Source organism: Phytophthora infestans, genomic scaffold (genome assembly GCF_000142945.1).
Source record: "Phytophthora infestans T30-4 supercont1.67 genomic scaffold, whole genome shotgun sequence".
NCBI classification, from domain to species: Eukaryota; Oomycota; class Peronosporomycetes; order Peronosporales; family Peronosporaceae; genus Phytophthora; species Phytophthora infestans.
In genome coordinates this window covers 203686-214625 of record NW_003303692.1, presented here as the reverse complement: position 1 = coordinate 214625, position 10940 = coordinate 203686, and positions in this window count along the sequence as shown.

Here is a 10940-nt window from a genome sequence, read left to right as displayed (position 1 = left end):
GAATTGGAGATCGGGTTGGCTACTTCTTTGTTTTTCTTCTTTTGACTGGTCGTCCCGACGCTACTGTTCCAGCATCTCCTTTTCGTAATTATTCAGTATATGTACTTTCGACACAGTAGCATCCCATCTCAACTCGGCCTGTGTCGTCCGCTGAGTTGGTGTAACTTTTGGTGCAATAGCTGTTAATCCTCATCTGCAACTTGCACCATTTGCAGACGGTTTTCACGCTTCTTCTGTCGTAGATAGTCAAACAGGAGACCCCCACATGACAAATTCGACAGTGGTTCCCAAGTAGGCTCATCGTAGACGACCCACTTAACTTTAAACTTCCGTTGTGATCGTGACGTACTCGTGGATAATGGTACCTCATCGTCGACAATTGCTTCGACTTCATACTGGTTCGTACTTGCGTCTGGCTCCCAGCTGTCTTCAGGCAGTAATTCTTCGTCAAAGACAAATCGCTGAGTCTCTTCGAGGTCGGCGATTAGCCTCGTCTTTGGTCATCCGCCGAGTTCGGTGACTGCCTTCAGACGTGATACATGGACCACTGGGTAGAACCTATATCCACTCTTGTCAGGTAACTCCAGTTCATGGGCGAATTCTTCCACCTTCTTCTTCACCCTGAATGGTCCATGCCATCGGTGGGCTAACTTCTTGGTCAGGCCCGACTTGACTCGCTCCATAAACAACCAGACTTGATCTCCTTCTTTGAACAAGGATTTAGTGGATTCATCGCCTGGTTCTGCAACTTCATCTTCGTCATCTGCTGTGTTAAGAATGGATCTTTTCTCCTTCTTGCTCAACGCTTCGTTGTGCCCTCGAGCTCGTCGTGCTTTCTCTCGCACTTGGAACTCAGCTGCTAATCGAAGTGCCACTTCTCGTTGTCTGTTCGCTTCTCGGCGCCACTCGACTGCGTCCGCCGAGCTGACTGGGCGTCCCTGTCCACGTCGTATTGAGCTCGTCATAGCCTTGAGTGTAGACTTGGCGTCCCAACCATGTACCAGATAGAAAGGGGTTTCTCGCCGAGTCGAATCTCTTGTTGTTGATAGCGTGTACCATCTTCTCGGCGATGTCAAACAGAGGATCCCATCCGGCTTATAGTGAATCTCCTCCATAGATAGTAAGCGCCGCACACGCCCCATGTCTTTCATGATGAGTTTTAGACGTAATGCTTCGGTCACAGCGTCGATATCGCTTGGTTTCCCGGCAATCATCATGCCGTCCACATAGACTGTGCCCAGCACAATTCTACCATTCACGTACTTCACATACACCCCACATCATGCGCGCCCCGTGTAAATCCGATCCCCACCAAATACGCATGCAAGGTTTGATACCCTACCCTTGCTGACTGCTTAATACCATGAATTCCCTTTATAAGCCAGCAAACCCGCCCCATGCCATCGTCGAAGTACACAGGTTGATCCATGTAAATAGTAACACCTCGGAGTCAGCTATTTATGAATGCTGTTATCACATCGACATGCCGCTCTTCCAGTGCAAGTAGTAAATCCAACGGTATAACAATAGCGTTACAATCCGGACCACTGGCGAGTATGTATCCCAGTACTCGTGCCCGAAGCGCTGTTAAAGCTTGTGAGTAACCAATCACGTTTTGTAACGCACAGTGCTTCCCTTCTCGCCTCATTTAAAACAGTACACCCACCTCGTCGAAAGCATAATTATTTTCTCCCCCTTTGAGGCTGTGGTCGATAAACCAAAATCCATGTCCCATTCTTGATCATAGATTCAAATCCAGCTTTCATCGCACATACTCACTTCTCGCAATGAGGAGATCGCATTACGTCGTTAACTGAGGTAGGCGTGCCTATAAACGGCTCTTCCAGAGTCCACACGTAGCCTCCCAGTCTCATGTTCGTTCTTTATGTCCGGTTTGATTGCCCGTTAGATTATCGTCCCGCGTTGGCCTGCCGTTGTCAGCGAGTCAAGTGCTTCCGCCGAGGAGAATATGACTGTACTAGCTGGGCTACGGTTGGTGCAGGAGCTGGATTTGCGTCATCCACGCTGGCTAATTTCTCTTTAGAATCAGATTCACTACTGGATGAGCTAGCTCCCTCCACACCAGCTTTGTTCTCTGTCGCCAGCTCAGCACTTTGAGGTAAATTGGCTTTTACCGCTAGAGGAGCTCCATCTCGAATCCCTTCATAGGCGACATATTATACCGAAAGGGGTAGAAGGAGATCCACGTAAGCCCTGTCTGCTGTCGTGCAAACAAAGCGCTCACGTACGCTTCCCCACTCTAATGGCTTCTGGGAACTGTACGTCGCGTGCTTCCACAATTGTTTCGGCTCGTAAGTGATATTCAGGTGAAAACGTAGCGAATCCCAGCAGTAATCCTGGTTCAGACTTAAGACTTAATTTGGTTTTGCGCTTCGTTTGATGAATAAACCCCACTGATCCACAAACACGAATCTTGGGGCACAATCTGGCTTCGCATCAAGTAGTTGTTCCGATGGGGTCTTGCCTTTAAGCTTCCGCGTCGCGCTCATATTATCAACGTCTACAACGTAGCGTAGGACCTCAAACCACAACGGCGATGGCAAGTTGGCATCATGCATTACCGCGCTGCGTTATATTTACCAAAGCACCATTGAGTATCCCTACCAGCATGTTTTCTTCAGGCGTATAAGGATAAGTCGACACGAATCGTATTCCGCACGCCGAAAGAAACAGCTTTAGCTCATTGTTATCAAATTCGCCTCCACCATCGCTGATAAATGTTTTAATTTGATGACTTGCACTTGTACCTGCGTCAATAGTCGGATCGTGTTAGCGTTTGCGTCACTTTTCTTCTTCAATGAAAAACACCATTTGTATTGCGAGCCTTCGTTTTATATCAGTTGAAAGTATCGAACCTCACCGAGATCCGTCAGATATTTTCCCATATCACAAATATTCGACATCAGACGCTCGTAATTAACATTAGTACGCTTCTCTGCTGCACTTGCCTTGTAAGAACGCCGTTTTTGCTTGGCAGAGAAGCAGCTCAGACCTTTGGAGGAATAAAACATTCCTCTCACTGTGCCATTATCCAACATGTGCTTAATTACCGCAACATTTGAATGCCCTAGACGTTCGTACCACCTCATGAGGGGACGGACAACTGTGTTTATCGTCATCATCGCCACACCTTGAGTGACAGCCCCACTATCTCTCGTTCTCAGCCAGTAATGCGCTCCACGCTGACTGAATTCTAGCAGATCGTCTTGTAGGAATAAGAATACCTTTCGTGTCCTTTCTTTGGGTGGGCTTGGTCGACATGATCCATCCATTCTTTCTTGCACACCTAAGATCAGCAGGCTAGTCGACCCGTGGGGTGAGAATTTCACATTTTCTAACTGTAATTCCACCACTTGCTCACCGCTGTCTTTGCTAGCGCACACAAACACATTCCCACTCATTATAACGTTTGCAACATCTCCAGACCAAATCGTGAAGAGGATTGGATCCTGAAGAGGATTTAGTCTATGCATACGTGGGTTGTACTGCCATAATTCAGTATTGTGCCGTTACTGTTGCACTCCTCTGCACCATTCCAGTCATATCCTCTCCTACATCACTACTGCTTTCATCGCCACCGTTGCATGTGATCAATCAGCCCTGTTTGTTCTCTCTTTGGTAGGCCCCATTTCTACCAGTAGAAATATGTAATGAGCCTTCATAGCTTCTTGGGCTTGTTTTTGTATCGCCAACAGTCTCGCTTCAGATGGCCTATTTTCTTGCAATGGTAGCTCCTCCTCGCAGGCTTCTTTCCACACACTCCAATATTGTGTGTACATCCGTACTGCAAAAATCTCGTGCCCCACTTGCGCTGCTGCTATTGCCATAGCTACCACCACCGCCGATAAGAAGATAATGATCATTTCTACAAGTCATACTCATTACCATAGCATTTGTCACATCTCTACCTACTTTCTCCATCATTCGATCTCGCTCATCCCGCGACCGAAGATCATTGGTTACCTGCTAAGGCGTTGGTGGTTTTCCTGACGTGTCGGTGGGTCGAACTGGTCTAGCAATTCCTTGTGCGTAAGCACACACGCCAGTTCTTGATCGGATATTGCGTGATCGACGCCTATTTTCCTCAGTTGCTGTATAAGCTGAGTGACAGTGCGGATGTAGTCTGCCATGGACTGTCCCGGCTGAAGCGAGCATTGATAGAGCTAGCACTTTAACACCGTTGCATACGGATGAACCTCGCTAAGTGTGGTACGACGTTAAAGTGTCCCAGATCGCTTTTGCAAAACCCATTCTACGAACCTTTGAAGCATCATCATTCTTACAACCACGACGTCCGCGAAGGATTGCCGCCCTGGCCAAACGGTCACGCCTGTCGAATGCTGCCTACGCTTCGTGATTGGGAGCATAGCGCGACTCCTCGCCGCTCACCACACTCCAAGCCAAGATACAGCTTCAATTCAGCTCGATACAGATCCAACGTCCCTTTAAAGAGTGGTGGCTTGCTGATGCCGCGTAATTGAGGCTGTTGCATGTCCGCTTGTTGCACAGATTCTACTGCTTCGCTCCCATTTCCACCGTTGCTCATTCTTGATATTTAAAATCATACTACACTCGCGTGCACCTTTTGGACTCATAACGTAGCAGCTTTAGCGCTGCGAGTGAGCGTAGGATAGACAGAAGATGCGAACACGTGCGTTGATTAAAGAAACACTTCTATTAACATTAAAAATAAAAGTGTCGTGCACGAGGAGGAAAGCACCAGGCTAAAATCCCCTTTGACCATACAGCCTATTCATCGAGCTAGGTCTAATTCTAGATAACAATCTAGAGCATAATCAGGATATGACTGATAAGGAGAGATGTCAATTGACACGGTCAAGCCTCCAATCTCATATTTATTTAAATTCATTCTATGCTTCTCAAATATTTGAAGCCAGCTTTATTGTTCAATCTATTAAAAATTGCACCTAAAATCCGCATAGAATCCTTGTTATTTACCTGGACACATGCAGTGATAATGTCTCGCGCAGTGGCATCTCAGCTTTTTCATTTTATAAACGATAGAGGCTGTTTTTCTTTAATTGGAGGCCATGGGTCGCATAGCATTGCACGGTGGGAGATCAACACAGATTACCGTTTTCACCGCAATTATAAATACGCATTTCTCTTTCGTAACGTGGCGCTACACTGATGCTCGTAGATGCGGATATGCTGAGTAGCACCTGTAGCGGGAGACACCAATTCTCTATTTATTGTGTATGTAAACTATTGCCGTATTGCACACAAAAAGCTCTGAATTATATTTATAGGATTGTCATAGCACACATATAGATTATACTAGTATGATTGAGTACATTGTTAGCAAATACTTGAACCTATTTTAGAAATAGGACTGCAGACTACTGTGATAGGTTATATATCTAGTTCTGAGGATTAGGAAGGAGGAGGGCTGGCTTTCTAGAACACTTTGTTGACACGATGAACATTTAATATGAGCTACATAGACGTTTTTTGTCATTGAAATGTTCTAGGACGTACTTGAGAAAGAAATGTCGGCACCAAAATTGTTGTACTGTCCAAAATTATCTAAAAAATGGAATATCTCCCTTAACCCCCCTGTTACCAACGTCATAAGTTATGACATAGTCCAAATTGTACGTCGTAACTTACGACATAGTGTTTTCTTCATATTGGAGTTGGCTCGGAAACGGCGACCTGATACTGAAATCAAATCAAATTTGGGGCCGATCGGATATAAGGCTGGAGAGGTTTTTGCTGCACACACAAAGACAGTACGAGGAAAAGGGTTCAAGTGGACCTTTCCAACTGTCATCATTTGATGAGTGGCCAGAAGTCTTCGGGCACTCTCAGCCATTCGAGATTTTGCCGGCTGAGACGTAAGCAAAATGCCGGTCTCTGTGAGCGCAAGGACCAAAGCTGAGGCTCAAGCGTCGGTGTCAGCGCCCGCCCTGGATCCGCGCCTGGTAGACTTCGGCCACCTGTGGCGCCAGCTCAAGGCCGCGGGGTGGCGGTCGAAGCCTCCCACCGGACTGTCAAACGATTGGGCGTACGTCAGGCCGTCCAGCGAGGTTCCTGCAGAAGGCGAGATTGTGTTCTACGGTATGTTGTGCTATTGCAGTATTACTATGCGTCATTTCTAACTTGGTTTGTGGTAGGTGAGAGAGCGGTGGTGGAGCACGCGATCACAACCGGACTGATTCAGGATGAAGAGAACAACAGCAGTGGCGAGGAGAGTGGAGATAACGGTGAGGGCAAGAGCGGTTGGGGGCGGTGAAGCTGAGAGCGGTGGCGGCGGTGAAGCTGGGAGCGGTGGGGGCGACAGCGGTGATGGAGATATGGTGCGAGCGTCGCAGATTGATTGCAATGTGGCCCTCTCGGCCAACACAGTCGACGCGCTGTTCGGAAGTGACAGCGAGGACGATGGCACACCTGCGTTGTCGCAGAACGCGGTTGGGAGAGCTTTTGGGCTATCCCCGCTACGTGCTGACGCGGTGCATGACTCAGACCAGAGTGTCGTGATCGGAGCTTTCCAGCGGCTGCTCTCGGAGACGGAGCCCGACCTAGACTCTGAGGACGACACGGTGGAGGAGCCGAGAGACGCCAGCGAGGCTGACGACGCTGGAGGACCAGTTGTACCACGCGATCCAGCTCATGTAAACTTGATGAAGGCTGGAGATCTTAGAGAGGAGTACGAGAGTCTGAGTTCAGGCTCCGACTACGGCCAGTTTTCTGACGACGACGACGTGGAGCCTGTCCGTCCTGATCCAGACGAGGACGAGGTATCGGACGACGAGGAGTCGCCCTACATGGATGCCGCTTTCATTGAGGCCCTGGGTGGCACCTTGTCCATCGAGCAGATGGACCAGGAAGCGCTGCGAAACTTTGCCTGGAGCGCGCCTTCGACAGTTTTTGCGGACGATGTGTCCTGCTTTCGCGGATTGGTGCAGGAGACCGCCCATCCAACACCAGAACTTTGCTCGAAGAAAGAATCACCTCTTGAATTGATGTTTTATTTCCTACCGAAGCGCCTGTGGATGCGGATCACCAAAGAGACGAACCGGATGAAAAGGCAGACGGTGGACCATCGAGCGCGTTATGAACGATCGCGGACGTCCAGAACGGAGAACATGCGTACACTTCGTGAACTTCGACGCCGTATTCGTCAAGAGAGCGACTACTCACCGCGCGAGATCTTGTGCGTTATTGGGCTTCTCGTGGCTCATATGTTGAGCCCCACCCGACGCTTTTCGCAGCACTGGGCAATGACCGACGATGGTGCTTTAAGTGCAGGTGCGTTCGGCAAGTACATGAGCCGGAACCGCTGCACGTCGATCCTGCGCGATCTACACTTCGCGAACAATGACAGCCCGAACCGTCAAGACAAGCTGTGGAAGATCCGTGACGTTGTTGATGTACTGCAGGAACGGTTCCTGAGCGCGTGGAAGCCGCCGAACATCATCTCGTTTGACAAAGGTGTCTTGCCGGCGACATCCAGACGCAACACGACCAGGATGTTCATGCCAGACAAGCCTCACCGCTACGGGACCAAGATGTTTACGACATGCGACTCGTTGACTGCGTACTGCCACCGGTAAGCGACGAATGTTTTTTGGATGATTTGCTAGGTCGTAAGTTATGACTTTATGATTTTGACCGTGCTCTCAATGTCGTATCTTTCAGGTTTGAGATCTATGTCGGAAAACGCCAAGCCAGCGAGTCTGCTGCGCAGGCATTTGACCGTAAGACGGGCGCTGCGGCAGTCATCCGCAACCTGAGCACTGTTCTAGCTGGGCATCGTGGCTTCCGGGTTGTGGTCATCGACCGCTTCTATTCGTCCGTAGCCCTCGCCATCCAGCTTCTCTCTATGTCAATCTACGTGATCGGCACGATCATGACGAACCGCCTGGGCTTCAACCGCGACATCATAGCGGAGCATAAGACGCGACCAAGGCGCATCGAGCGTGGATCCTTCAAGTTCGCAAGATCGACGGCAGTGCCGACCATGGTTTCGTGCCTCTGGTGGGACCGGAAGCCGGTCCACTACCTCGCGACAGGTGTGTTCATGGCAGAGGACAGGATCCAGCGGAACCTGAAGGGGCTCGGGACTTCGATGTTCAAGTGCCCGAAGTTGGTGACGGATTACCAGCGCTGGATGGGAGGAGTCGACGTGCATGACCAGCTCCGCCTCCAGTCCTCCTCCATCCAGCTCTCCTTCAGGTTCCGGAAGTATTGTAAGAGTCTTTTCCTCGGACTACTGGACCTGGCGCTCGTCAACGCGTACCTCACGCATAAAGAGGCCAGTCTGCTCGCCGGCGAGACGCCCATGAAGCGATACGAGTGGTTGAGCATGCTGCACAAGCAGCTGCTACAGCTCAAGGACGAAGACTTCATGGCAGCCCCAGCAGCACGCAAGCGACGGCGCCCTGCATTCTCCCGGCACACGCTCGTGCAGTTCAACGACTGGGTGACTGTGAGAGGCGGCATCCAGAAGAGGCGTCAGCGGTCGTGCAAGGTGTGTTCGCTGTATCGAGGCGAGCTCAAAAAGTCGTTCCAGACGACCTACTACTGCTCGGACTGCTCCAACGGCGACGCCAAGTTCTACCTGTGTGGCAAGGCGCGCAGAGGTGGCGACAAGACTTGCTTCCAAGTGTGGCACGAGGACTTCGCGTGCGGTTACAGGATCCCAGCACACCTTGGCAAGCGAGTCGTGCTGCGCCGCGCTCCCAAAACCGTCGGCGTCCGCAAGAAGACTCGTCGTGAGATTCTCCGCGAAGACAATGAGGGTGCTGACGAGGAGGCCGAACCGTGAATGCGAAGGAACGCCAGACGATGAGGACAACTAATCCCAGCTGGAGGCCCTCCTTAGTTATCCCCCCTGACGATGAGTGTGTTCATTGCTTCATAAATGTGACGTCCTTTACCATATGCTCTGTGTCTGTTCCTCTTTTAGCATGTCAGTCATCGAAAAGCCCTGCTCTATGTGTGCATTCGCTTGCGTCTTCCCGTTTTAATTTTTATGTTCACTCTTACAAAGTCGTAAGTGTCGGTGTCCGTGTCGTTTGGGTCATCCTTACGTCGTATGATATACGACGTAGCGTGTCAAAACCTTTGAGAACGTATACCTCCCATCGTTTTGGATAGGCAAGTGGAAGTTCAGCACCATACAAACGCGCTGGTAAAAGCTACGCCGTAAGTTATGACGTAAAATTAGTGGTTCACGGGCTCATTTTGCGGTAACAGAGGGGTTAAATGCGCGGCTTGCTGTATGCTTGGCGCTGAATCGCTTTTGTAAATCCACGCGCCTTAGTTGGCAATAATACACCTTTTCGCCTTTAAAATGGCGTTCAATGTGGCAAAATGTAAGTTCTAAATGCCACCTGGTCTGAAATTCAATCAAAATCGATTAGAACTGTTCAGCGAATATGACAGGTGATTTGGTAGTATATGTCTTGGTAAAAGAAACGCTTTTCGCGAAAATTTCCGACTCGGTTTGCCGCTTGTTTTTTAGATTCTTTCACCCACCATCATTACGGGTGCCACGAGTCTTGCCGGTCATACATGATGAACAATTGACGGCATTTACGGCGTGGTGTTCCAACCCAAAAGTGAAATCAGAAATGATTGGCAGCAGTATAAGCAGTTGCGACGGTCTCTTTTCATGATGACATTTTGAATTTACATTTAACCACATTGAACTACGAATTTGCCATTCTGAGGTGAAAAGGTGTAAGATTAAGAATTAAAAATAAGGACAGACTAGCTTGGGACAGACATATCCCTTCTGAGAACGCATAATGTAAAGCAAGTGAGTTTTGATAAGGTCCAGCATAGGTGTTCGCGAAACAAAGAGAAAAGAAAGGTATATTTCTTACTGTGTGATAAGTAGTTAATAAAAAAACCGTCTACACGACCGATTTCACAAATTCAAGATATTTAATATCCATAATTTGTGACGCCACTTAAGTGCGAATGCATGACTTAAAATTGGGAAAAACTATGGAGCTTGAGCTTAGGGAACTCGATGTACCCAAATTTAGAAGTACATTGATACCGCGTTTATCAAAGTCTCCGTTACCTTCTTGCAACATTATGCAGTACCCAATCTGGATGACACAGGCAGCATTCAATTACTTAATCGTTTTTCACTCAGATTGGGTGGTTCCTAAAATCACAAAATTTGAGCATAGCAAATGCGAGAGAAAACAATACATCAATCATAAATATTTGGCGATGCACAATTTTAGCCAGATTAGGACTCGTGCGGTATCAAAAAAAGGTTTATGATAAATCAGGAAGTGAAAAGTATTAAATTCGACCGAGTTTTCATTAAACTTTGATCCTCCGCTTTCTTCTTGATTATCTTAAAAGGCTTTGAAAATTATTTTCTAAAGGTGGTCACAAATCTCATGCACAGAGTGATTTGTCTCAAATTAGAAACCGCATGAGGAACTGCTCTAGGCAAGGAAAACCCAATCTACATTGTTTTTTTTTGGAATATGCCCTAGTGCAGTCTACATTGCAGCTAGAATCTCGATTAGAGTTGTGTATTGCAAGAACATGCAATTGGACATTGCGATTTAAAACTGCATTACTTTGCTACTTCAATATTATCTCGGTCTATGTTTGGATATTCTTAATGTCTTATCATCTCAGCACAAATAATTCCAGCAGGTGTAGCGTTCAAGCACACATTGCGCTGCGGGGAGGTGCCCGACGTGATCAGGCTCTATTTTGACATTTTTCAGGTCTGGCATGTTTTGGTGTACAAGTGTCTCAAAAGCAATCGAATGCCAACTCAGCGGTGGAAGAGAGCGAGGTTCTCAGCTGCCATAAGAACGCTTGATAGCAAGCTTGATTTGAAGTCATCGAGCTCGTGAGTAAACGGGATATTGCCGTGCAACAGGATAAAGCGGCTCATAATGCGGGATATGCCTTTC